We start from the raw sequence: 22,439 nt of genomic DNA on the forward strand, positions 1-22,439 counted from the left end.
TGTGGTAAGACACAAGGTAATGGTATGTTGAGTGGTGATGAACATTGTATTGTTGATAGTGAGCTTTCTCTCGATGATTCTACATCCCTATCCCATTGCAATGTTTCATCTTTGGACTTGACTTATAGCACTAGAAATATCTTACATGCTAGTGTTGATAGTCCTTGCATGTCTTCATCCCATGTTGATATGCTTGCGTGTCTTGTTTCCATAATGAAAATACTTTTATTTCCTCTAGTATTTGTGTGACTAACATGTAGGGATTCGTTGCATAGAAAACAAAAAAATTCCTACCGCGAGAACGCAATCCATGCCAAGATGCAATCTAGAAGACGGTAGCAATGAGGAGATGATCGAGACTCACCCTTGAAGATTTCCAAAGCCTACAAGATGAGGCTCTTGTTGCTGCGGTAGACGATCACTTGCCGCTTGCAAAAGCGCGTAGAAGATCTTGATCACGATGCCACAATCAGGCAGCACCTCCGTACTCGGTCACACGTTCGGTGTTGATGAAGACGACGTCCTTCTCCCCGTTCCAGCGGGCAGCGGAAGTAGTAGCTCCTCCTTGAATCCGGCAGCACGACGGCGTGGTGGCGGTGGTGGTGGAGAACTCCGGCGGAGCTTCGCTAAGCGTGCGGGAGAGGTGGAGGAGAGAGGGGCGGCTAGGGTTTGGGAGAGGGGGGCGTCGGCCACTTAAGGGTGCGGCCACCTTGTGGTCTTGGGGTGGCCGGCCCCCTCCCCTTGGCCCCTCATTATATAGGTGGAAGCCCCAAGTGTTGGACTACAAGTCTTCGAATAAGACCCCAACCCAAAACCTTCCATGTAGTAGGGAAACCTACCCAAGGTGGGAATCCCACTTGGGGTGGGATTCCCCCCTTCCATGTGGAGGGGTGGCCGGCCCCCTTGGTGGAGTCCAAGGTGGACTCCCCCCCTTAGGGTTGGCCGGCCATAGGGAGGTGGAGTCCCTCCGGGACTCCTCCTTCCTTAGTGATTTCTTCCGGACTTTTCTAGAACCTTCTAGAACCTTCCGTAGAATCTTCCGGATCATTTTAAATCTTATAAAATGACTTCCTATATATGAATCTTATTCTCCGGACCATTCCGGAACTCCTCGTGATGTCCGGGATCCCATCCGGGACTTCGAACAAAACTTCGAACTCCATTCCATTTTCAAGTTCTACCATTTCAACATCAAACCTTAAGTGTGTCACCCTACGGTTCGTGAACTATGTGGACATGGTTGAGTACTCTCTCCGACCAATAACCAATAGCGGGATCTGGAGATCCATAATGGCTCCCACATATTCAACGATGACTTCAGTGATCGAATGAACCATTCACATACGATACAGATTCCCTTTGTCACGCGATATTTTACTTGTCCGAGGTTTGATCATCGGTATCACTCTATACCTTGTTCAACCTCGTCTCCTGAAAAGTACTCTTTACTCGTACCGTGGTATGTGGTCTCTTATGAACTTATTCATATGCTTGCAAGACATTAGACGACATTCCACCGAGAGGGCCCAGAGTATATCTATCCGTCATCGGGATGGACAAATCCCACTATTGATCCATATGCCTCAACTCATAATTTCCGGATAGTTAATCCCACCTTTATAACCACCCATTTACGCAGTGGCGTTTGATGTAATCAAAGTACCTTTCCGGTATAAGTGATTTACATGATCTCATGGTCATAAGGACTAGGTAACTATGTATCGAAAGCTTATAGCAAATAACTTAATGACATGATCTTATGCTACGCTTAATTGGGTGTGTCCATTACATCATTCATATAATGATATAACCTTGTTATTAATAACATCCAATGTTCATGATTATGAAACTAATCATCCATTAATCAACAAGCTAGTTAAGAGGCATACTAGGGACTCTTTGTTGTTTACATATCACACATGTATCAATGTTTCGGTTAATACAATTATAGCATGGTATATAAACATTTATCATAAACATAAAGATATATAATAACCATTTTTATTATTGCCTCTTGGGCATATCTCCAACATAACAATGTATAGGAAACCGAAGATACTATGGGCTGATGACCCACAAGTATAGGGGGTGTATCGCAGTACTTTCGATAAATAAGAGTGTCGAACCCAATGAGGAGCAGAAGATGTTGACAAGCAGTTTCGATGAAGGATTCACTGTAAATGCTCACAGACAAGTTTTCAGGAGGTTTTGATATAGCAGATAAAGAAAATACAAGTAAGTAAAATGCGAGAATAATAATTGCAGCAAGTGGCCCAATCCTTTTTAGCACAAAGGACAAGACGGTTTGTTTACTTATAATGATCAAACGTTCTTGAGGACACACGGGAATTTAGTCTAGTGCTTTCGCTTCATATAGTTGATTAATCTTCATTGTTTTGATAAGTGTTGTGTGGGTGAACCTATGCTAATGCACCGCCCTTCCTAGGACTAATACATACTTGTGATTAAACCCCTTGCAAGCGTCCGCAAATACAAGAAAGTAATTAAGATAAATCTAACCACAACCTTAAACTCTGAGATCCTGCTATCCCTCATGCATCGATATACCAACGGGGGTTCAGGTTGCTGTCACTCAGGCAACCCCACAATTAGCAAACGAATACAAGATGCATTCCCCTAGGCCCATAAAGGTGAAGTATCATGTAGTCGACGTTCACATGACACCACTAGAAGAATAACACCACAACTTAAATATCAAACCATTAAATATTACTCAATATAGTTTACTACTAACATTTAGACTTCACCCATGTCCTCAAGAACTAAACGAACTACTCACAAGACATCATATGGAACATGATCAGAGGTGATATGATGATGGATAACAATCTGAACATAAACCTTGATTCAACGGTTTCACTCAATAGCATCAATAACAAAGAGTAATCAACACCGGGAGAGTTTCCCTTATGAAACGCAAGATTCAACCCTAGATGTTACAGCGGAGACGAGGTGAAGCGGTGGAGATGACGGTGTCGGTGGTGGAGATGATGATGATGATACCAATGAAGTCCAGCTCGATGACGGTGACGATGGCGACGATTTCCCCCCTCCGGGAGGGAATTTCCCCGGCAGATTTCTGCCTGCCGGAGAGCTCTTTTCTCTCTGGTGTTTTTCGCCTCGAGGAGGCGGCGGTGGCTATCCTCGATGATCCTCCGCACCTTAGGGTTTCTGGGAGATGAAGTACGTGGAAGGGCGATGGCTGAGGGGGTCATGGACCCCCTCCCCACGTGGCGGCGCGCCAGCCTTGATGGCCGCGCCGGCCTATGGGGAGGGCCCATGGCGGCCCTCCTCGGCCTCCCCTTTTGGCTGGCTCCATCATCTGGAAAAATAGGAGCTTCGTTATATTTTCCGTCAATTGTTGATCTTCAGAACGGTGCTTTTTCCAGCAGAATTTTGACTCCGGTGAGTAATTCTCCAATAATCATGAAACATGCAAAATAGGTTAAATAACATAAGTATCATCTCTAAATATGAAATATACCGATGAATAACAGTAATTATAATATAAAATAGTGATGCAAAATGGACGTACCAACTCCCCCCAAGCTTAGACCTCGCTTGTCCCCAAGCGAAACTGAAATCAGTAAACAAGTCCACATGTTTATGGAGTGAAGAGTCAATAAATAAAATACGGACAAGAAGCATCACATTTATTAATTTACACAAGACATTCTAGTAAACAACTTCCTCATATAACTCAACTTGAAACAAGTAGAGGGAAATCACAAATAAAGGTGTATAGGAAATCATAATTGGTGATGGCAAACTTCGTTCTTGGTCAAAGAACAATTAACAGATTGTACTTATCTTTCGAGTAGAGCCTTTATATTAGAGCTTATATGGCAGAACTTACATGCTCAATCATAACAATCTCCTCATAATCATTGATAACCTTCAAAGTCATATTCATTCAGATAAAATTTGTACTAAACAAGGAAGAATAAAAGATATGATTAAATAGATCACAATATAAATGGTTGGATCACAACAACTCAATTGCTTGCTTGAGATAGAGGGAAATAGGTTTACTGACTCAACATAAAAGTAAAAGATAGGCCCTTCGCAGAGGGAAGCAGGGATTAACATGTGCTAGAGCTTTTCATTTTTAAAACAGGAGTAAAATTGTTTTGAGAGGTGTTTGTTGTTGTCAACGAATGGTAGTGGGCACTCTAACTACCTTGTCAACCAGACTTTCAAGAGCGGCTCCCATGAAGGACGTTATATCTACCAGCAAGGTAGATCATCCCTCTTCTCTTTTGTTTACACATGTATTTTAGTTTCATTATGGATGACACTCCTCCCAACCTTTGCTTACACAAGCCATGGCTAACCGAATCCTCGGGTGCCTTCCAACATTCACATACCATGGAGGAGTGTCTATTTGCAAATTAAGTTGCTTACTGATGAATCAGGGCAAAACATGTGAAGAGAATTATTAATGAAAGTTAATTAATTGGGGATGGGAACCCCGTTGCCAGCTCTTTTTGCAAAATTATTGGATAAGCGGATGAAGCCACTAGTCCATTGGTGAAAGTCTGACTAACAAGATTGAAAGATAAAACACCACATATGTGGTGACCTGGCATACCACTGCATTGTGTAGTATGCAAGTCTGATATAACACCAATGAAACACCGTTCCACTAGTATTATATCGCTCAGAGTGGTACAACAGAAACATATGCGGGTCCAAGGCATGTCTATAGAATTACAACATTGACTCTATTACATAAGATCAGGACATCCTCCTACTTTACAATGAGGTAAAACTGCAGATAATTCCAGAAGAACGACTCGTAGTCTAATCCTATCACGAACTCTATTTGTAGAGTATTTAACTACCTATAGAGGCTAAGAATAGATTCTAGCTAATTAGGAGCTAAGTTTAGGAAGCTAGTTCCCTTCTATGGCTAAACTATGTTTTCTCCTTGTTGGATGTGGTATCTGACTCCTCTGACAGGGTCCTGTCTCTTGAAGTAGTTGTTGACTCCTCGGCCTTCGAGTTGCACTGTAGATCCTCCTTCGATGCCTCCATATCTAAGCAGGGGATTTAAGAGTGGGATGAGTACGAGCGTACTCAACAAGTTCATTATAGGGAAGAGGTGTTTAATGCACTAGCTATAGCATTAGACCAGAAAGTCTAATACCAATGCAAGTTTTCATAACCATTTCTTCAAAAGGTTGCTTTTATTCAGAAGAACTATGTCCATCAGCCTTCACCGGTTTACTAGAACTTCATGGAGCTCCTTTCCGGCCGCGTTCGCAGTTCCATATCCCGGAACAGGGAGTGACAGGTCACGGTTCTTTACACTCTGCAGAGGTGTGTTGCTTTACCCATAAGAGATCTTAACCTTGTTGCCAACCAAGCACGTTACCCGTCCACGCTTCCTTTGGTGTGAGGCCCGGTATAAGGTCTAGCCAATCATGTTCCTCCGCTACCTCGCACACCCACCCTTTGTTGCATACCCCGACCCTGGGTCCATGCCGGTCCCATTATTCCCATATATTTCAGGGTGGACCCCGACCACGACGACAATGCAGGGCTCTACCATACATTCCTACGCCGGTAGCTGCAACCCATCATAGACCGCAATACCGTGGGGACTTAAGGCTTCCCCAGCCTACCGCTTGTTCTTCGGGCGACAAGTGTCTACGGACAATGCCGTGGGGACTTAAGGCTTCCCCAGCCTACCGCTCGCCCCCGACAGATACAAGTGTCTACGGTAAAGCGCGTCCGTTGATGTACGAGAGGTGGAAACACTTTTGACTACTCCGTCCCACTCCAGATCTTATGGTTAACACGGGTATTACTGCACAAGAATCACTGGCGACATTTGTTGTTTAATCCTAGATGGATATAAACCCTTGCAATGGAACCTCCACCATATCAACACAATCCATGGTTCCATTGCCCACCACATAGTCATATTCATAGTTATGAAAATAGTGGTTTTGGTTTTTATGCAATAGTGATAAACATAGTACTTTGCAAGTAATTTTATAAAAATACTCAAATGGTATGAGCAAGCGATGAACTTGCCTTTCTTGGCTGCAAGATTATGCAGACAAGGTCTTCGATACGTAATAACTCCAAATTCTGAAATAGCAACATCGTCCGGTAAGGACGATGTTTAAAAGATTGGCAAGGATGCAATAATGCATAAGTATGAGATGCAATCGCTCTAAGCGTGACCTAACCCCGATGATTCAGGATCATTGAGTTGTAATGATTGGTTTAGGGTGTGTTGCACTTTTAGAGTGATTCACATACAAGGTTCTTATTCAGGTGTGATTACTTGGTATTATAAACAGGTAGATAATAAAGCATAATAATCAATTGAGCACACAAAGAATGATAATTGGCATAATGTTAACAAGTAAAGAACAGTGGTCAGTTTTAGTACTATATGGCATGGTTAATGATTGATTATCATATACTTTAAAAGAATAACTTTTGAAGAACATGTACTTTGATAAAGAACAAGTATGGTAATTAGGTTGGGTTTCTATGGTTGATTATGGTTTCATGTAGTTGCTGGAGTAAGCATTAGATGGATCCCAACAAAGTTGGATTCATTAGCAATTAGGCTTGAATGAGTTTACTTAAGCATAAGAGCAATTATTTATACATGGTTGCTATCACGGTGGGTTTATCTTGCTGGTGATAGCTAGGTAGGGTTTATAGGTCCTTATAAGCAGGGTTGATGATGATTCTTTATGTACTTCAAAAGAATAACTTTTGAAGAACATACTTCTTAAATAATAAGAAGTATATTAATTAGGGTTGAGGTGGTCTAGGTTTTACTATTGGTTCTTATTTAAGTAAGGAACAATTGGCTCCTAAATAGGATGGTTGATATGTATCCAACACTAGTGGGGTTTAGTGGAGTAGGGAATGTAATGATAAATATTGGGCATAGATGCTATGGGAGTTCATCATAATGGTGTGATGCTAAGCATGGTTAATTAAGGTTGATACCTCTAAGGATAGGATCTAGGGTTTGCATTTGGTTGCCCTTATTTGATTAACTAGGTTGGATAGGTATGCCTACATGGACTACCAAATTATTGATAATAGGGCTCCTACAATTTTATGTGGCATGGCAAGTATTTAATTGCTATTATTATTCTATGTATGAATATTAGAACACCATGATTACATGTGAGGATCTAGGGTTTAGGTTTTAGAAGTAAATTAGGGTTCACAAGAAATAGTGGAGCTAGGGTTCCAATTTGGATTAGGGTTTTAGGATTACACATGAAATGATGAGTTCCTAGTTTTCTCCTTTATGGAACTAAGGTTGCATAATTACTATTTAGTTCATAAGTTAATAACTTCATTAATAAAGTTGAAGTTATTAATAACTTCAAAATAAAATAATATTCAATTTGGCTTTTTATTATTTTTAAATAATTTACTAATTAGGGTAATCATTAATTAGGGTTTAAATTTGCACTAATAGAAATTGAATAGGATAACAATTAAAGAAAATGAGTTTTCATGTTTTCTTTATTTGCTTACTGGTTTTAATTATTTTATAAATGTTTTCCTAATTTCTGAATTTTAATTGTATTTAGAATTAAAATTAAAGGCTTAAATAATAAGTATTAAATAATTGAATTTTATTAAAAATAAAAATTTCATTTTATATTTTTATTGGATAGATTTTTCTTTTATAAGAATTTTGATATCTCATTTGTATTTTTCTGAGCTAAAATGAATTTTCTATGAATTTGTAAAGCTTAAACTATTTTCTGGATTTTCAATTAAATGGAAAAGGCTAGACATACCGGTTCAGATATAACTACAGGGGCTGACCAGTGGGGTCATTGACCAGGTCAGTTGCCACACAGGCAATGACCAGTCAAAGAATGTGAAAGGGCCCCACGGCCACGTCGACCCTTACCGGCGGCTCAACGCCGGCGGGCAGCCGATGACGGCGCCGACGATTTAAGGACTCCCCGGACGAACTAGTACTTGATTTCGAATCCCCACAATGTTCTAAGACCGATGGTGGTAGCGTTGCTTCCCGCCGGTCACCGGAGATGGCTCCGGCGAGCTCAACTGCGGCGGCTCAATCCGGCCGAGTAGCTATCTATAGCTACAACCAACGAAATGATGCCAAAAGAGGTTCCAGAGGAGCGCAAACTCACCCTGATTATGTTCAGATGGTCAGCGAGGTTGGGGATGGTCGGAAGCGAGCACGGCGTCGCGGATTCCGGCGAACCACCGTGGAAGGGAATACCGAAATTCGCTCGATTGGTAAGGCCTCTTCTCGATTCCTTCTACCAGAACGATCAGCAAACTCTGGCGCTTCTTGTGACCTACATATTGGTCCATGGGGTGACCTCTACCGTCGGTGATGATCAGAGGTTGGGCGACTCGGTTTTCGGCAGGGGCGAGTTTGGAGCAGAGAGGAGGAAAAACGGAGATAGGTCGTCATCCAGGGTACTTATAGGGTTCGGGAGTGCGCCTCGTCATGCGCTCGGACGACGAGAGATCGACAGCAGCGAGGTGAAGACGACCACGACGTCGAGCTGGCTTCCATGCACGAGGAAGGGGATGAGGATGACCCTCTCCCAGATCTTTTGACGAAGGGGTATGTGTCTTGGGCTGTTTCTGGTGTTGGGCTGGACCACGGGCTGCTGCGGGGTCTTGGTTACTGGGCTGTGAATTGGGCTCCTCGGCCAGGTAAGGTCCAGGTGAGGCTTTTCTCTTCTTTTCCTTTTTCTGTTTTTATTTTCTGTTTTATACTTACTATTTGAATTCATATTTGAATTCAATACTGTTTGCAAATATTTCAATTATGTTGATTCAATCAAGATTTGGTATACTGACTATTGTATTACTATTCTATTTGAATTCATATTTTATATTGGATTATTTGTATATATGTGAGCTTTACCCAAAATAGCAATTAGACATGAATTGATATTTTCACTTAATTTTCCTTTTTGTTATTGATTACATTCACTTTAGAAACATAAGAGTAGATATCTTCTTCTCCAGGTATTTCTGAAATTGTGATTATTTCTTAGTTCCTATTTGAGAAATTAATTGCTTGCATGTTATTTCATGTGAACAATAGTTTATTATAGTTTTGTAGGTTTGATGGTATCCCATATTAAATTAGCAATTGTGTTATGATCTATTAACACTTTGAACTATCTAGAGTAGATATTACTCTCCTCAAGGTTGGGTCTTAATTATATAGGTATATAGTTGATAATCACCCTTATGGTCTTATTTATAAGATGTATCACAAGGGGTTTTCTCAGGTTTAATAAGTGAAGCATAAGCTTTCATTAATATGCCATACCAGGGTTCTAATGATATTTACATAATGGCCATGGGTTTGATTCTCATTTATGGTCTAGGTTTATATTGTAATCTCCATAGTGATACAATAGTTAGGGTTGAGATATAATTTTAATTTTGTAGAAGTGAGATGGCATCATTTTGCATTTGCTAGGATTTATTCTCCCCTAACCAAAATAATATGGTTACTTGCTTAATATTTCATGTGCTTCTCTAATTACTAAGGATTTGAGAATTGGTTTTATCTTCTACCAATTAACTTCTATTATTATCCTCAATTAATCATTAAAGTAACTATAGTGGTTATAGTTCTTTTTATAGTTAACTTTGGTCATATGGATGGGTGGTTTCTCACCATATAAAGTTTAGAGTTTGTCTCTAAAGGTTTTCTATTGTTCTTTATTTGAGGAATAAGTGGAATATAGATTTGGTAGGATCCTTCTTATGATCACCAAGTGAATCACAAGTTAAGGTTGGGATATAAGCCTAGGGTTGCTTACTAGTTACCTCCCTATAATTTCATGTGGTGAATGATATCTACTTATCTTATTAAGATTTATCTTATCCTCACATACCTCAAGAGTATGATCATGGATTAGGCATGATCAACTTGTTCTTAATATCTCTACCTCAAGTTCTTAGGGTTTATGATCATCACTTAATTTATAATGAGCAAGGTTTGGCTTCCTAAGTTATCTCTCAAGAAATAGGTTTCTCACTCCCATGATCAAGCATTGTCTTGATCAATTAAGGTATAGCTCTTCTAATTTTACCTTCTTGAATGTGACTACTATGGTTGCCTCAATAATTTATATGCCAGGATAATGCCTGAGACAATAACTTATAGTTCTGCTTAAGGATTGATGATTTAATTATCAGGACATGTGGATAGTTCTCTCCCTCAAATTAAAGTGTTGCCTCAACTAACTTGAGTGTAGCACTATAGCTTGAGCTCTCTTTCATAGGAATAGTTATTCTAGGGTTTATGGTGCATTCACAATATCTCAACAGGTATCAAGCCTAAAACTCCACTTGGGTATCTTGGTTAAATTAATCTCCTCCTTACTCTATTAATTCATGGATATGATATTATTCCATATGATATTAGATTATCTCACCACTCCAAGGGAAATGGTTTACAACCTAATACTTTAGTTCAAAGGTTGTCCTTTGTTCTTAAATAAGTAAAGCTAAGGTTGGTATGCTTGGTCTCTCTCTCCTTTGGGAAAGGACTTTAATACTAACCTAAGGTTAGGCTCCATAGAGGATGATGTGGTCACCAATATCTATGGTTAACATAAGTGGATTCTCTCTCTAGGAAATATCTTGAATAAGATCCTAGGGTTCCTCTTAAAGGTGGTGATTTGAATACTTGGATGTGTATCCAAGGTTTAACTCAAGGTTTGTTAATGCTTCACTAATAATTATAATAGAACTCTCACCTCTCAAGGTTTTATGCTTAATAATTTGGAATAGAGAAGAACATATATTTCTAGAGTTGATCTTCATGTCATGTTTCCAAGATTGAAATAGAATGAATACCATGAGGTTCATGGTAGGATCAAGGATTAGTTTAAGACATGGAAAAGATAAGTCAAGAATAGTTTATCCATTTTATTGTTACTTGATTTGCAATTGAATTGGTGTTCATAGGTTATGACCAGGGTTACCTTATTATGATCTTTTATAAGATCAAGCAATTGATCATTGAGTAAAGTTTTGTTGTGTTGATTATTAGTTCCATTTGATCTAACCCCTTAGATCAACTTACCTCTACCCAAAACAAGGTTTTAGTAAATTCACCTTGAGGTTTATAGCGCTTGACTTGATGAGCTACTTCAATTCCACCAAGGTCAAGTGAAACTTCAGTTACTGTGACTGTTTTACTTTAAAGCGCGAAAATTCCCCAGATTTTCTATGCATGAATGCAATGCACACATCTGTTTCCTCTATTTTTGTAACCCCATTACCTGGGATATTACAACATACTTCCTCATGAGCTATAAAACATTGACACAAATTGAGAAGTACTTTGAAGGTTTTAAAGGTAGCACATGAAAATTTACTTGGAATGGTTTGAATGCCATGCATAGGTATTTATGGTGGACACTTTGGAATAACTTGGTTTTCAGGGATTTGGAAGCACGAGCAGCATTTCCGCTCAGTACAAGTGAATGCTAGCAATAGACTGGGAAGCGACAATCAAGAGAGCAATAACTGTCATAATCATGCTTGCGACAGAATAAAATTAACGGAGGCATAAAAGTGATACAAGAACTCTGAAGCAAAGTAAATCATCGAGGCTTAATTGACTTTTTGTTTTTCAGTCATATGCATGCGTGAGCATGTGCCAAGTCAATTCAAATGAATTATTTAGAGGAGGATACCACAATGTCATACCTATCTATTAATAAAACAATGCAAGCAAATATTTATGACATGCTACTCATTATTAATAAATTGGAGCTAAACATGAGAGATCATGAACTACTAGACTTTCATTAAATGACATATACCTCACATGAACCAACTAAGAATGCTCACATAGATGAGTATATGTACAAAAATGAAAACAAATAGAGTTCATACCAGCCTCTCACCACAACCGAGTTGGCGTAGATCGTCATTATTGCCTTTCACTTGTGTGGTTTGAATAATATGAAATGAAAACCAAGCTCCAACCACCGGACACCGCTGAAATCCATAATAAACTTTACAAAACCAAAGAAGAACAACAAATATTTTTGGGTTTTCGATATTAGAGTCACCGAATGAAAGTAAAATCTTTTTGGATTTTTTCATAGCAAACCAACGATAGTAAATAAAGAAAAATAGGAACAAGAAACCAAATAAACAAATGATAAAAAGAAACAACAGAAATATTTTTGGTCTTTTTGTGTTTTAGAAAAGAAACAAAGCAAAAACAAGAGAATGAAAACTAAAAGAGTCACACAAAAGCAAAGTGGCAGAAATCTAACAAAATTTGACAGCAGTACAGTGATTATGTTTTTCGAAATTCTTCTGCTGTTCAAATCGAAAAGTGCTCAACTAATGAAAGTTAGATAATAACCTGGGGAGAATGCACAAAAATTAGCAGCTCAAAATAACGTTCTGGCTATTTTTAGGAATTTTTCCAGTATCAGTCCAGAATCTGTTTTTTTTAGACAGCACTTCCCCAAATGTCATCTTCCTCATATTAGAGGCAACCATCGACACACAAATGAAATAAAAAAAAAGTAAAGGTAAAGGTTACTACAGTAGTAACAACCTTCAAGAACTAAAATAAGAACCTACTGAAATAAAAATAATCGAAAGAGAAACAACCAAAGGAAGCGAAACAAGTATATACAAATGACCGGCAATTGTAATATGCAATGAATGAGTGATGCCGGCGTACCTCCCCCCAAGCTTAGGCTTTTGGCATAAGTGGAGATCAACCCCAGCGAGGGTCAGGGTTCCACGCTGGTGGATCATACATGGCGTGGTCGTAATAAGGTCCCTGTGCAGAAGAATAGGATGAAGGCTCCACATGCCCAAAATGCTGATGTGAAGAACTTGCTGCGTCGGATGACAAGTCGAGGGGTTCCTCGGCCTCCTCCATGTCGTCCCCTGCGTGATGTCCGCACCTCTCTATGTATGCATCAAGTTCATCTTCTGTGACCGACCAACTTTTCCTGGAATCAAGGTTAAACAAAGCAGGTGCAGGCAATCCAACTAACATTTCAGATTTAATTACTCTCCACTTTTTCTTGAAAAAGGTTATCTCATAGGACAGGTTATTCAAATTATACCAATTAGAAACAAAGTCATATTTTATCATGGAAACAATATCAAGTTTCTCTATAGAGAGCTGAACATCAAGAAAGTGAGGTTCTACACCATGCATAGCTAGCAAACGAGAGGCAATGAGACCTCCACAAATTCCTCCTTTATCACGGTTAGTAGCAAGCCTAAAAGCTATCAAAGCACCCAAATTATAAGTTCTATCACGTTGCAATTCAGCAGCTAAGAAAACCAAGTCATGGATGGATATATTATTTGCATTCTTTCTAGCAAGAACGCACTTGGTGATAAAGTAAGCAAAATAGCGAATAGATGGGAGTTGAATACTACGAATTTTACCACTCTCATCCGAGAAGCTTCTCCCTTGACGGATCATTTCGTATAGATTCAAGAGTTGCGGTGGAAGCCCCCTAATCTTCTCACGTGATCCCAACTATGGCACTTTAATAGCTGCACAAAAATCATCAAAGGGCAAGTTGATAGTTTTATTGTAGATTTTATATTGAACCATGGGGTTAGGTTGGGACCAATTGATACGTCTCCGACGTATCGATAATTTCTTATGTTCCATGCCACATTATTGATGATATCTACATGTTTTATGCACATTTTATGTCATAATTATGCGTTTTACGGAACTAACCTATTGACGAGATGCCGAAGGGCCAGTTGCTGTTTTCTGCTGTTTTTGGTTTCAGAAATCCTAGTAAGGAAATATTCTTGGAATCGGACGAAATCAACGCCCAGCATCCTATTTTTCCACGAAGCTTCCAGAACACCCGAGAGTCGCCAGAGGGGGGGCACATGGGCCCAGGAGGGTGGCCGGCGCGGCCCAAGCCCTGGCCACGCCGCCATACCCCCTCACCGCCTCTTCGACCCTCCGACTCCGCCTCTTCGCCTATATAAAGGTCCTCGACCTAAAACCTCGATACGGAAAAGCCACGGTATGAGAAACCTTCCAGAGCCGCCGCCATCGCGAAGCCAAGATCTGGGGGACAGGAGTCTCTGTTCCGGCACGCCGCCGGGACGGGGAAGTGCCCCCGGAAGGCTCCTCCATCGACACCACCGCCATCTTCATCAACGCTGCTGTCTCCCATGAGGAGGGAGTAGTTCTCCATCGAGGCTCGGGGCTGTGCCGGTAGCTATGTGGTTCATCTCTCTCCTATGTACTTCAATACAATAATCTCATGAGCTGCCTTACATGATTGAGATTCATATGATGATGCTTGTAATCTAGATGTCATTATGCTAGTCAAGTGAATTTTACTTATGTGATCTCCGGAGACTCCTTGTCCCACGTGTGTAAAGGTGACAGTGTGTGCACCGTGTGGGTCTCTTAGGCTATATTTCACAGAATACTTATTCACTGTTATGAATGGCATAGTGAAGTGCTTATTTATATCTCTTTATGATTGCAATGTGTTTTGTATCACAATTTATATGTGTGCTACTCTAGTGATGTTATTAAAGTAGTTTATTCCTCCTGCACGGTGTAATGGTGACAGTGTGTGCACCGTGTTAGTACTTGGCGTAGGCTATGATTGTGATCTCTTGTAGATTATGAAGTTAACTATTGCTATGATGGTATTGATGTGATCTATGCCTCCTTTCGTAGCGTGAAGGTGACAGTGTGCATGCTATGTTAGTAATTGGTTTGGTTATGTTGATCTGTCATGCACTCTAAGGTTATTTAAATATGAACATTGAATATTGTGGAGCTTGTTAACTCCGGCATTGAGGGTTTGTGTAATCCTACACAGTTATTGGTGTTCATCATCCAACAAAAGGGTGTAGAGTCTAGCATCTATCTATTTAGTTATGTGATCAATGTTGAGAGTGTCCACTAGTGAAAGTATGATCCCTAGGCCTTGTTTCCTAAATACTGCTATCGTTGCTTGTTTACTGTTTTACTATATCTGTACTGCCTGCCATATTACCACCATCAATCACACACCAGTCCTGGGCAAAGCACTTTTCTGGTGCCGTTGCTACTGCTCATATCTATTTATACCACATGTATTTCACTATCTCTTCGCCGAACTAGTGCACCTATTGTATTAGGTGTGTTGGGGACACAAGAGACTTCTTGCTTTGTGGTTGCAGGGTTGCTTGAGAGGGATATCTTTGACCTCTTCCTCCCTGAGTTCGATAAACCTTGGGTGATCCACTTAAGGGAAACTTGCTGCTGTTCTACAAACCTCTGCTCTTGGAGGCCCAACACTGTCTACAAGAATAGAAGCTCCCGTAGACATCAAGCACTTTTCTGGCGCCGTTGCCGGGGAGGAAAGGTAAAAGGCACTCATACTCCGGTTCCAGGTAACAGTACTTTTCTGGCGCCATTGTGTTTGTGCTCGAAGCTATTTCCTTTAGATCCTGCAATTGCATCTTTTTGTTTCTTGTTTACACTAGTAAGACATAATGGAAAACAACAAAAATATGAGAGATCTTTATGAACTTTATCTTGAATTAGGACATGATGTGTTTGAAGAGAGAATTAAAAAACCCATGGAACTTTATATGCATGCTAATGGGAATGTTATTAATATGAATGCTTTGAACACTATTGTTGCTAATGCTATGGAAAATTCTAAGCTTGGGGAAGCTGGTTTTGATGAGCATGATCTTTTTAGTCCCCCAAGAATTGAGGAGAAAATTTTCTTTGATGATACTTTGCCTCCAATTTATGATGATTATAATGATAGTAGTCTTTTGTTACCGCCTGTTATGGAGGATAAATTTGATTATGATTACAATATGCCTCCTATATTTGATAGCCACTTTGTTGAATTTGCTCCCACTACAACTAATAAAATTGATTATGCTTATGTGGGTAGTAATAATTTTATGCATGAGACTCATGATAAGAATGCTTTATGTGATAGTTATATTGTTGAGTTTGCTCATGATGCTACTGAAAGTTATTATAAGAGAGGAAAATATGGTTGTAGGAATTTTCATGTTACTAAAACACCTCTCTATGTGCTGAAATTTTTAAAGCTACACTTGTTCTATCTTTCTATGCTTGTTGCATTATGCTTCTTGAATTTGTTTATTTACAAGATTCCTTTCCATAGGAAGCATGTTAGGCTTAAATTTGTTTCATACTTGCATCTTGATGCTCTCTTTTGCTTCAAATACTATTTCTTGCGAGTGCATCATTAAAACTGCTGAGCCCATCTTAATGGCTATAAAGAAAGAACTTCTTGGGAGATAACCCATGTGTTTACTTTGCTGCAGTACCTCTATTTTATATTCGAGTCTTGGAAGTTGTTACTACTGTAGCAACCTCTCCTTATCTTAGTTTTGTGTTTTGTTGTGCCAAGTAAAGTCGTTGATAGTAAGGTTCATACTAGATTTGGATTACTACGCAGAAACAGATTTCTTTGCTGTCACGAATCTGGGCAAAATTATCTGTAGATAACTCAGAAAATTATGCCAATTTACGTGAGTGATCCTCAGATATGTACGCAACTTTTATTCAATTTGAGCATTTTCATTTGAGCAAGTCTGGTGCCTCAATAAAATTCGTCTTTACGGACTGTTCTGTTTTGACAGATTCTGCCTTTTATTTCGCATTGCCTCTTTTGCTATGTGGGATGGATTTCTTTGTTCCGTTAACGTCCAGTAGCTTTGAGCAATGTCCAGAAGTGTTAAGAATGATTGTGTCACCTCTGAACATGTGAATTTTTTATTATGCACTAACCCTCTAATGAGTTGTTTTGAGTTTGGTGTGAAGGAAGTTTTCAAGGGTCAAGAGAGGAGGATGATATACTACGATCAAGAAGAGTGAAAAGTCTAAGCTTGGGGATGCCCCGGTGGTTCATCCCTGCATATTTTAAGAAGACTCAAGCATCTAAGCTTGGGGATGCCCAAGGCATCCCCTTCTTCATCGACAAATTATCAGGTTCCTCCCTTGAAACTATATTTTTATTCGGTCACATCTTATGTACTTTACTTGGAGCGTCTGTATGTTTCTTGTTTTTGTTCTTGTTTGAATAAATGCTTGTGTGGGAGAGAGACACGCTCCGCTGGTTCATATGAACACATGTGTTCTTAGCTTTTAATGTTCATGGCGAAGGTTGAAACTGCTTCGTTAATTGTTATATGGTTGGAATCGGGAAATGCTACATGTAGTAATTGGTAAAATGTCTTGGATAACTTGATACTTAGCAATTGTTGTGCTCATGATTAAGCTCTTGCATCATATACTTTGCACCCATTAATGAAGAAATACATAGAGCTTGCTAAAATTTGGTTTGCATAATTGGTCTCTCTAAGGTCTAGATAATTTCTAGTATTGAGTTTGAACAACAAGGAAGACGGTGTAGAGTCTTATAATGTTTACAATATGTCTTTTATGTGAGTTTTGCTGCACCGCTTCATCCTTGTGTTTGTTTCAAATAACCTTGCTAGCCTAAACCTTGTATCGAGAGGGAATACTTCTCATGCATCCAAAATCCTTGAGCCAAAAACTATGCCACTTGTGTCCACCATACCTACCTACTACATGGTATTTTTCCTGCCATTCCAAGTAAATTGCTTCATGTGCTACCTTTAAACCTTCAAAATGCTTCTCAATTTGTGTTAATGTTTTATAGCTCATGAGGAAGTATGTGGTGTTTATCTTTCAACCTTGTCATTTACTCTTGACAGACTTTCATTATGGACTAGTGGCACATCCGCTTATCCAATAATTTTGCAAAAAGAGCTGGCAATGGGGTTCCCAGCCCCAATTAATCAAACTTCATTAATAATTCTCTTCACATGTTTTGCTCTGATTCATCAGTAAGCAAGTTAATTTTGCAAATAGACACTCCTCCATGGTATGAGATTGATGGTAGGCACCCGAGGATTCGGTTAGCCATGGCTTGTGTAAGCAAAGGTTGGGGGGAGTGTCACCCATAATAAAACTAAAGTACATGTGTAAACAAAAGAGAAGAGGGATGATCTACTTGCTGGTAGAGATAACGTCCTTCATGGGAGCCGCTCTTGAAAGTCTGGTTGGCGAGGTAGTTAGAGTACCCATTACCATTCGTTGACAACAACAAACACTTCTCAAAATTTTACTTTTATGCTCTATATGATTTCAAAACTTAAAAAGCTCTAGCACATGATTTAATCAATGCTTCCCTCTGCGAAGGGCCTTTCTTCTACTTTTATGTTGAGTCAGTTTACCCATTTCTCTCCACCTCAAGAAGCAAACACTTGTGTGAACTGTGCATTGATTCCTACATACTTGCATATTGCACTTGTTATATTACTTTGCATTGACAACTATCTATGAGATATACATGTTATAAGTTGAAAGCAACCGCTGAAACTTCATCTTCCTTTGTGTTGCTTCAATACCTTTACTTTGAATTATTGCTTTATGAGTTAACTCTTATGCAAGACTTATTGATGCTTGTCTTGAAGTACTATTCATGAAAAGTCTTTGCTTTATGATTCATTTGTTTACTCATGTCATTACCACTGTCTTGGATTGCTGCATTCATTACATGTGTTTACAATAGTATGATCAAGGTTATGATGGCATGTCACTTCAGAAATTATCTTTGTTATCGTTTACCTGCTCGGGACGAGCAGAAACTAAGCTTGGGGATGCTGATACGTCTCCGACGTATCGAAATTTCTTATGTTCCATGCCACATTATTGATGTTATCTACATGTTTTATGCACATTTTATGTCATAATTATGCGTTTCTGGAACTAACCTATTGACGAGATGCCGAAGGGCCGATTCTTTGTTCTGCTGTTTTTGGTTTCAGAAATCCTAGTAAGGAAATATTCTCGGAATCGGACGAAATCAACGCCCAGCATCCTATTTTTCCACGAAGCTTCCAGAACACCCGAGAGTTGCCAGAGGGGGGGCCACATGGGCCCAGGAGGGTGGCCGGCGCGGCCCAAGCCCTGGCCGCGCCGCCATACCCCCTCACCGCCTCTTCGACCCTCTGACTCCGCCTCTTCGCCTATATAAAGGTCCTTGACCTAAAACCTCGATACGGAAAAGCCACGGTACGAGAAACCTTCCAGAGCCACCGCCATCGCGAAGCCAAGATCTGGGGGACAGGAGTCTCTGTTCCGGCACGCCGCCGGGACGGGGAAGTGCCCCCGGAAGGCTCCTCCATCGACACCACCACCATCTTCATCAATGCTGCTGTCTCCCATGAGGAGGGAGTAGTTCTCCATCGAGGCTCGGGGCTGTGCCGGTAGCTATGTGGTTCATCTCTCTCCTATGTACTTCAATACAATAATCTCATGAGCTGCCTTACATGATTGAGATTCATATGATGATGCTTGTAATCTAGATGTCATTATGCTAGTCAAGTGAATTTTACTTATGTGATCTCCGGAGACTCCTTGTCCCACGTGTGTAAAGGTGACAGTGTGTGCACCGTGTGGGTCTCTTAGGCTATATTTCACAGAATACTTATTCACTGTTATGAATGGCATAGTGAAGTGCTTATGTATATCTCTTTATGATTGCAATGTGTTTTGTATCACAATTTATCTGTGTGCTACTCTAGTGATGTTATTAAAGTAGTTTATTCCTCCTGCACGGTGTAACGGTGACAGTGTGTGCACCATGTTAGTACTTGGCGTAGGCTATGATTGTGATCTCTTGTAGATTATGAAGTTAACTATTGCTATGATGGTATTGATGTGATCTATGCCTCCTTTCGTAGCGTGAAGGTGACAGTGTGCATGCTATGTTAGTACTTCGTTTGATCATGTTGATCTGTCATGCACTCTAAGGTTATTTAAATATGAACATTGAATATTGTGGAGCTTGTTAACTCCGGCATTGAGGGTTCGTGTAATCCTACACATTTAGTGGTGTTCATCATCCAACAAAAGGATGTAGAGTCTAGCATCTATCTATTTAGTTATGTGATCAATGTTGAGAGTGTCCACTAGTGAAAGTATGATCCCTAGGCCTTGTTTCCTAAATACTGCTATCGCTGCTTGTTTACTATTTTACTATATCTGTACTGCCTGCCATATTACCACCATCAATCACACACCAGTCCTGGGCAAAGCACTTTTCTGGTGCCGTTGCTACTGCTCATATCTATTTATACCACCTGTATTTCACTATCTCTTCGCCGAACTAGTGCACCTATTGTATTAGGTGTGTTGGGGACACAAGAGACTTCTTGCTTTGTGGTTGCAGGGTTGCTTGAGAGGGATATCTTTGACCTCTTCCTCCCTGAGTTCGATAAACCTTGGGTGATCCACTTAAGGGAAACTTGCTGTTGTTCTACAAACCTCTGCTCTTGGAGGCTGAAACGTCTCAGACGTATCGATAATTTCTTATGTTCCATGCCACATTATTGATAATATCTACATGTTTTATGCATACTTTACATCATATTTATGCATTTTCTGGAACTAACCTATTAACAAGATGCCGAAGTGCCAGTTGTTGTTTTCTGCTGTTTTTGGTTTCAGAAATCCTAGTAAGGAAATATTCTCGGAATTGGACGAAATCAACGCCCAGGGTCCTATTTTGCCACGAAGCTTCCAGAAGACCGAAGAGTCAACGAAGTGGGGCCACGAGGTGGCCAGGAGGGCAGGCGGCGCGGCCCCACCCTTGGCCGCGCCGACCTGTCTCCTGGGCCCCTCGCGACGCCCCCTGACCTACCCTTCCGCCTACAAATAGCCTTCATCGCGAAACCCCCGATGCGAGAGCCACGATACGGAAAACCTTCCAGAGACGCCGCCGCCGCCAATCCCATCTCGGGGGATTCTAGAGATCACCTCCGGCACCCTGTCGGAGAGGGGAATCATCTCCCGGAGGACTCTACGCCGCCATGGTCGCCTCCGGAGTGATGTGTGAGTAGTCTACCCCTGGACTATGGGTCCATAGCAGTAGCTAGATGGTTGTCTTCTCCTCATTGTGCTTAATTGTCGGGTCTTGTGAGCTGCCGAACATGATCAAGATCATCTATCTGTAATGCTATATGTTGTGTTTGTTGGGATCCGATGAATAGAGAATACCATGTTATGTTGATTATCAATTTATATCTATGTGTTGTTTATGATCTTGCATGCTCTCCGTTATTAGTAGAGGCTCTGGCCAAGTTTTTGCTATTAACTCCAAGAGGGGGTATTTATGGTCGATAGTGGGTTCATGTCTCCGTGAATCTGGGGAAGTGACAGAAATCTCTAAGATTATGGATGTGCTGTTGCCACTAGGGATAAAACATTGGTGCTATGTTCGAGGATGTAGTTACTGATTACATTACGCGCAATACTTAATGCAATTGTCTGTTGTTAGCAACTTAATACTGGAGGGGGTTCGGATGATAACCTGAAGGTGGACTTTTTAGGCATAGATGCATGCTGGATAGCGGTCTATGTACTTTGTCGTAATGCCCAATTAAATCTCACTATACTCATCATAATATGTATGTACATGGTCATGCCCTCTTTATTTGTCAATTGCCCAACTATAATTTGTTCACCCAACATGCTGTTTATCTTATGGGAGAGACACCTCTAGTGAACTGTGGACCCCGGTCCAATTCTCTATACTAAAATACAATCTACTGCAATACTCGTTCTACTGTTTTCTGCAAACAATCATCATCCACACTATACATCTAATCCTTTGTTACAGCAAGCCAGTGAGATTGACAACCTCGCTGTTTCGTTGGGGCAAAGTACTTGGTTTGTGTTGTGCAGGTTCCACGTTGGCGCCGGAATCCCTGGTGTTGCGCCGCACTACATCTCGCCGCCATCAACCTTCAATGTGCTTCTTGACTCCTACTGGTTCGATAAACCTTGGTTTCTACTGAGGGAAACTTGCCGTTGTGCGCATCACACCTTCCTCTTGGGGTTCCCAACGGACGCGTGTCGAACGAAAAGACAATACGTCAACCACGCGCATCAAGCAAAATTTCTGGCGCCGTTGCCGGGGAGATCAAGACACGCTGCAAGGGGAGTCTCCACATCCCAATCTCTTTACTTTGTTTTTGTCTTGCTTTATTTTATTTACTACTTTGTTTGCTGCACTAAATCAAAATACAAAAAAATTAGTTCCTAGTTTTACTTTATTTACTATCTTGTTTGCTATATCAAAAACACAAAAAAATTAGTTACTTGCATTTACTTTATCTAGTTTGTTTTATTTACTACTGCTAAAATGGGTACTCCTGAAAATACTAAGTTGTGTGACTTCACAACCACAAATAATAATGATTTCTTATGCACACCTATTGCTCCACCTGCTACTACAGCAAAATTCTTTGAAATTAAACCTGCTTTACTGAATCTTGTTATGCGAGAGCAATTTTGCAGTGTTAGTTAC

Source organism: Lolium perenne, chromosome 5 (genome assembly GCF_019359855.2).
Source record: "Lolium perenne isolate Kyuss_39 chromosome 5, Kyuss_2.0, whole genome shotgun sequence".
Taxonomy (NCBI): domain Eukaryota; kingdom Viridiplantae; phylum Streptophyta; class Magnoliopsida; order Poales; family Poaceae; genus Lolium; species Lolium perenne.